Below are 7,420 nucleotides of genomic sequence, written 5' to 3' on the forward strand. Positions count from 1 at the left end.
GAACGATACAGAGAAGATTAGCATGGCCCCTGCGCAAGGATGACACGCACAAATCGTGAAATGGTCCAAAATTTTTTTTCCACATTTTTTTTTCAATTTTTTCAAAACATATTTACCAAATTTATTTTGGAAAAACATGAAACATTACTTATACCCACAAGTTCTAAAAACTGTCACAAATACCCAACAATAACATTATCAATAACATTCATTATATTTTCGCAAACCATAGTCCTGAACATAAATAAATTTGGTACAAAATTATCATTTTTATAATGAAGTACATGATACACTATCAAATGACCGAGAAGATGAAGCAACATTGTTACAAAATAATAAATAGTGGACTCTTTTATAAAATACAAAAGTTTGGGGCAATTTTTAAAAGATATAATAGTAATATTTTGGCCTAAAATCAGATATTGAGCTGGTTTTGAGATTTGAGATTTGGATTTTGCCAAAATGTAGGCAAAATCTATGGCCAAACATGTATTTGCCAAATAAAACCCAAATTTATTTAGGCAAAATCTATGGCCAAAAGGATCCTTATTTTTTGTTCCATTTTCATGTCCTGAACTTATGGACTCTTTGTTTCTATAGTGGACTATCGTTAACATACCATCAAGCCATTTTTAATTAACATAATGACACCGGGTGCTTATTGCAGCCCACCCTTGTGTTTGTGTAGACTATGTGAATGTGAAGCTGAAATGCTATCAGTACTAGCTCCTATCTTGTGGTGATACTCAATGCAGAAATATTTTTCTGCTAAGATATTGATATTTGATGACTCGTTATGTTCGTACGTAATGCTATAGTGGCCTTTTCATATTCTCAATTATTAGCATAAGTTTTCTCATTAACTCAACTTCCAATGGTTCACAGCCACTTTTGCAATATGTGCAAAAGTTGAGACTTTTACAAGGCATACTCCTATGCGCTAAGCTGCACTGCTTCTAAGAAGTTTGTAGTTCTTTTACCACCCCTTTTTGCATATAGTATAATTGCTGCTGCAGTATCATTTAGGAAGCTCACTGCTGTTATTTACATAATTCACTTTGAAAGTACAAAAGGGGGGGGGGGGGTAGGAGGGGGGGAGGGGGTGAATTATAGCCAATTAAAATTCTGGTTGACTGAGTGTGAATTTAGTCGACTAGGTTTTGCACAATGAACAATTTCGGTAGGAATGAAATAAACGAACGGAAAGGTAAATAAGGCACAACAGTTTTTATACTGGTTCAGTACCGGTGTGGTACCTACATCCAGTTCCCTTGGATCACAAGGGTTCTCTTAGATCTTTGATAAAGGATTACAATAGTGATGGTTTTAGTACGTTCACCATCAACGATATTTAGCAACAGTGATTTTGTAATGTTGACACAACTCTCTTTTGCGTTCTAACTCTTCCCATCTTTTGTGACACTTGTAGACTCAAGAATACAGTGTTTGTACTAAGAACTAGAAAGGCTTAGAAAACAATTTGTGTAGTTGCATGAGTCTTCTTCTTGAGATTGACAGACTTCTTATAGGAGAGTTTGGGAGCCGTTGCAGATTGGTCTTGATTGAGGCACTTAATCCTCTAAGAGATTTGACCCAAGGGGTGCCTCAGAATCCTGCACTTGAGATGGGCTGGATTCGTTTATGTCCTTTCTCTTTCATGTCCTCATTTCATCGAGTGATTTGAGGCTTCGATTTGGTTGGTCAATCTTCTAATATAGTCCTTGAGAAGAGGCCTGATATTCTCGAGCTGCACTTGATATGTTTCCTTTATTGGACAACCTCGATGTCCTTTGATTGAGACTGAGATGGCAGGACTGATTTGGTTTCCTTTTTGATGGCTTGACTTCCTTTGATTTAGCATCGTCAAATTCTCTTCGATCGCATTTCCTTTTGTTGATGTCCTTACTAGAAGGACTTTCCTTGAAGTGGTGCCTTGATTCCTGCAATCAAATAGATATGATTAGTTTTGCACTCTTGTCATCATTGAAACTTAGATGTAACACACTTGTCCACCGCTGAAATTCTTGAAGAGCATCTAGGTGGTGAAAACGGAGACAACAACAACAACATACCAACAGTACACCGGATGGGACGGGCTGCCTATTTCGTCCCGTCTGTCCCACGTGAATTTTAATATTTTTTTTTTGAAATAGAGCCGTTGGGCAACGACATTATTTGCAAATTTAGCCATTCCTAACGGCTATAAACGGCCATATTTCGCCCTCACCCCCCAAACTTTTAATTTAACCCCTAAGTTTATTAAATTACACTTTGACCCTATTTTTAACTATAAATACCTCCATCCTTCATTTTTCCCCATAAAAATCAATCATTTTCTCTCAAATCTCTTACATTCTATCTATATTATTCTATCAATTTTCTCACAATCAACTATGTTTCAACTATTTAGGCAAATTTTTGGAGCAACCTTCAAGCTTCAAATTAATTCGTCAAGTATTTATAATTAGCTACTAAGAGGAGCTTACAAATATAGCATGATAATTTATAATTGGCTACTAAGAGGCCTAGTTCAAACAGCACCCTTCCTAGAGGTGGCTGCGTAGATTAGGTGCTCTTAAAAAAATTGTATTTGTATGTGAAATTTGAAAGTTCTATTAATAAAATAAAAGGCTTTAAGCCTTGAATTTTTTTTTTTATGAATTATCTTACACTCTTACTTAGTTACTTTATGGCTTGAAATTATATTAAATAAATTACAACTCTTTTATAGTTACTAAAATATTTCGTTACAAGTCTTTTATTTTAATATTTTATAATTCTTTACTTAGTTTCTTTATAATTTATTAAGTTTTAAGTTTATTAAATAAGTCAAAAAACTAGCTGTTTCAAACTTTAACAACTTAGTCATTGTCAACTTTAAAAAATAACCGTTGCTATCTATAAAAAAATAGCCGTTGCCAAATTTAATGCTTAAATAATTAAATTTTTATTTTAATAAAGGCCCACTTAGGGGCCACGAACCGTCCCGTCCCGTCCCATCCCACAAACGGGATAGGATGGGCCTACCGTTTCGTCCCATTTATCCCGTCCCGTTTAGGCCCGTCACGCCACTGTCCCGATAAAATGTCGTCCCGTCCCGTCCCATTGGACGGCCTTATTAAGGACTATGCTACTTAAGCATTAAGGCCATTTTATATGATTCCATCACCTTAGTATTCTGCTTGTTGTGATTTGTTTATTTGTACCTCGTATTCATCTTTTGAGAGGATTTACGGTTATGTTGGTTGAAAGCCAAACATCAAATTCATGTCGGTTATTCGTAATCCATCTCGTGTGAGGACAGAGCCAGTGATTTTCGGCCTAAGATCCCCTCTCTTACATGACAAAGCGTGTAAGCAGGAGTCATTTAACTGTCAAAAGTGAGTGACTCTTTATCAGAAGTGTTATAGTCTGAAAACTCATAAGGTAGGGTCGACGACCCCCCCCCCCCCCTCTCAAACTGCTCTTAGAAGTTTCAATATGTGCCTATAACGTGTTGCTAGATCTATGCTCTAGAAAGCTCTAAATGCAACAATCAATGCACTTTGTAATCTCTTTGAATTGTTATTGTGACCAGGAGGTCACGGGTTCAAGCCGTGAAAACAGCCTCTTGCAAAAATGCAGGGTAAGACTGCGTACAATAGATCCTTGTGGTCCGGCCCTCCCTGACCCCGCGCATAGCATAAACTTAGTGCACCGGGCTGCCCTTATTGTATGCCTAGTTCAGAGTCCTTGTTTTAAGGGTCTTTGATTCTAGCATAAAGCTCAAAGTAGATAAGAAGTACAGTTAAAAGGGACAAAACTTAGGGACTAAACAAAAGAACAAATGGAAGAATGGGCTCTCTGCAAAGTATCTCTTCAATCAGGAAGAAAATGACTTAAATCAATATCCCTTTGGAATTTCATGGAAACTCAGTCTTATTCTGACCTTAGGTAAAAGAAGACTTATCAATTTAGGTATTTTATAAGAATTTAAGTTATATACCATAACACTGTAATTGAACTTGTTATAGGAGGATGATTTCTATTTATACGATTCAACGCTTATTAAATGAAGTTACCCTCTAATTATTACTTTTTAAGCTATCTGATTGTGCAAATATTTTTTGTTTCTATCTATAGAATAGATCATCAGAAATGAGACAACCCATTTATGATTCTAGTCGATTCACCAATTCGTACTAAATAACGAGCTAATGAATTCCCTTCTTGTTGCCATTGAACATGCCAATCAAATTCGTCGTAAAACTCATAATGATAGCGGCTTAAACCGTTGCCTATCACGAGCAGCCTCGCTCCTTGATCGGCAGGAAGGAGCATCTCAAAGTATGGGACAAAAGATATTGCATTTTGACTTTGTAATGTGTAAATTAAAATTTAATTTTTATTGTCATAACTCATCATAGCGATAAAGTATTTGTCTTTTTTTTTTCTGAACAAGGAGATACTTTTATTTAATACTAGGAAACATTGTTACAAAGATCCAATAGATCATTACACATAGCATTAATGCCGTCTACAACATTTTGATTTCCAAACTTAGCCAGAATTCTACAAGTGCTTTCAAGCACTGATTTTCTACTAAAATCTCTATCCCTGTTCGCCAGCATCCTGGCCACGACAAACGGGAGGGGGGGGGCTAACAAAAAATACTAGCTTATTTATGGTTGTCTACTTGGCAGCTTCCTTAGCCAGCAGATCTGCTACTCCGTTCCCTTCCCTGAAGCTATGCTGGACCACTAGATCCTTCTCCTTCATGGACAGCAACCACCTGCAATTATGTAGGAGAGAGTCAAATGTAGAATTGCCATTTTCAAGGATATTTAATACCTGGATAGAGTCAGTTTCAATTTCGATTGGAAAGAGATTTCTTACCATTGCAAGCTTTAGACTTTGCTGAAGTGCCAGGAGTTCTGCATGGATATAGGATGCAGCTTGCACTTTCATGTTGAATCCCATTATCCAGTTGCCATTATGATCGCGCACAACTCCACCTATTCCACTGGTCGTTTGTTTGTATGCTCTATCGAAATTTAATTTGATCCAGCCCACGTGGGGTTTCCTCTAGTTGGTTGTGACAACCTGACCCGTCGTCTCATGTATTACAGCCCCGTTTCCCCCATTTACTGCTTCTTCATGTTTCATTATCAGCAACGAGTGAGTTATAGTTGAATTGAATTGGTTTGGATAGGAAATGAGACACTTAGTCTCTTTAAGGAAGGCTTAAGTTGGAAAGGTCAACCGGACGTTGACTTATGAGTTAGAAGGTTCGGATGTGATTTCCGGTGATTCGGTTAGCTTCGGGGGATGATTTGTGACTTGGGAGTGCGATCGGAATTGATTTTGGAGGCCCGGTGTAGAATTAGGCTTGAATTGGCGAGGTTAGTATTTTGGCGAATTCCGGTGGATAGGTGAGAATTTGATCCAGGGGTCGGAATGGAATTCCGAGAGTTGCTGTAGCTTCGTTAGGTAATTTTGGATATGTGTGCAAAATTTCAGGTCATTCGGAGGTGTTTTGGTCGGGTTTTTGATCGAATGCGTAATTCGGAAGTTTTTAAGAAATTTAGGCTTGAATTCGATGTGATTTGATGGTTTTAGCGTTGTTTGATGTGGTTTGATGATGGGAACAAGTTTGAATAAGGTATTAGGATGTGTTGGTGTTTTTGGTTGAGGTCCCGGGGGCCTCGGGGTGAATTCGGGTGGTTAAACGGAAGGTTTTTGGAGTTAATTGCAGGTTCAACCTTGCTGGTATCTGTTGGTTTCGCACCTGCGGTTATGGGACCGTAGGTGCGGTCTCGCTAATGCGATTGGAAGATGCGCAGAAGCGGAAGTCTGGCCCTTGCAGAATTCCGCAGGAGCGAAAGGAGGACCGCATAGGCGGCCTCGCAGAAGCGAGCTAGACCTCGCAGGAGCAGAATTTGGAACCCTGGTCAGGTTCCGCAGAAGCGGAACATTGGATCGCTTAAGCGGTCCCGCAGATGCGATTGGGGACCGGAGAAGCGGAAGGTTGCCTTCAGTGAAAGGTCCGCAAAAACGGACGTTGACCGCATAAGCGGTTCCGCAGATGCGGCTAAGGGGTCGCAAAAGCGGTTCTGGGAGGCTTGGAACTCTTCCGCAAAAGCGGACAAGGGTCCGCACAAGCGGCAACCGCAGGTGCGATTTAAGACCGCAGAAGCGGTCCCTGGGGATTTAAGTGAGATCGCAGAAGCGATCATTTGGTCGCGGATGCGGTGACCGCAGGTGCGGTAATTTAACCGCAGGAGCGGAAATCGACCTGGAATTAAAGTGAACAGTGTTCACGAATTTGAAAGAGAAGGCAAACTATTTTGGACTTCGACTTAGGCGGTTTCTTGGCCGATTTTGAAGAGAATTCGAAGGGGTTTCATCAGGTATGAATTATGGGACTCGGATTATGTTATTATGGTGTAAAAACATTGATTTATCACTGAAATTCAAGGGATCAAATGCTAAAAATGCGTTAAGCTAGGGCTTGAAAAGCTAAGATGTAAAAACGGATTTTGAAAGGGCATTTGAACCCCGATTTTGGTAAATTTGATATGTATAGACTCGTGGCGAGACGAGGAGTCCGGTGATGTAAATTTCATAATTTTTCGAGAAGCGATCCCGGGGCTCGGGTTTTGCCAACTTCGTAAGTTTTGGTGTTTTTCGAGTCTTTTCAATTGAGTTATGTTTCTTTAGCCTATTGTAATGAATTCGTTGTGGTTTTAATCAGATTCGGCGCGCGAAGAGGTTGATTCGAAAGGCAAAGGCATAGCGAGCTAGACTTGTGGCCGGCTTGAGGTGAGTAATAGATGTAGATGATGACCTGAGGGTTTGAAACCCCGGTATATCATATTGTGACGCTATATTGAGGCGAGACACGTACTCTATGATGAGTGCGGGGTCGATTGTGACTAGGGATTTTGACCTAGTCCGTTCCGATTGATGTTCGTACTGTGTTCTTGACTAGAAATTGTTTGGTAATCATCCTACTTGGATTTTATGAATATGTTTGGGGCTTTGTGCCTATCATTTGCATCCTTCAGGGATCCTTATCACTGCTTCCATGATGTTTAGCATATTTCATGATATCAGTCCTGAGTTAGACACTGCCTCGAAATGTTTAGTAAATAAATAAAGGTTTAAACACTTAGCTCTATAATTCCTAATAATTGAAACTAAAAATGAACAATTTGACTGTGCCCGAGTGGCTTGCATGCATATATATATCTGGACTGAGTGTGGATCGGGCTGCACGCCGCAGCGAATGCTACGATGATATTGCGCTTGGGCTGTAGGAGCCCCTCCGGAGTCTGAACCCCCACAGTGAGCGCGGGTACCCAAATGGATCGGGCTGCGCGCCGCAGCGGTCATGTGCATTGCATTGCATTCATGCATTTTATGTCTGTTGGTCTTAAAT

This window comes from Nicotiana attenuata, unplaced genomic scaffold, assembly GCF_001879085.1.
Source record: "Nicotiana attenuata strain UT unplaced genomic scaffold, NIATTr2, whole genome shotgun sequence".
In the NCBI taxonomy this organism is placed as follows: Eukaryota; Viridiplantae; Streptophyta; class Magnoliopsida; order Solanales; family Solanaceae; genus Nicotiana; species Nicotiana attenuata.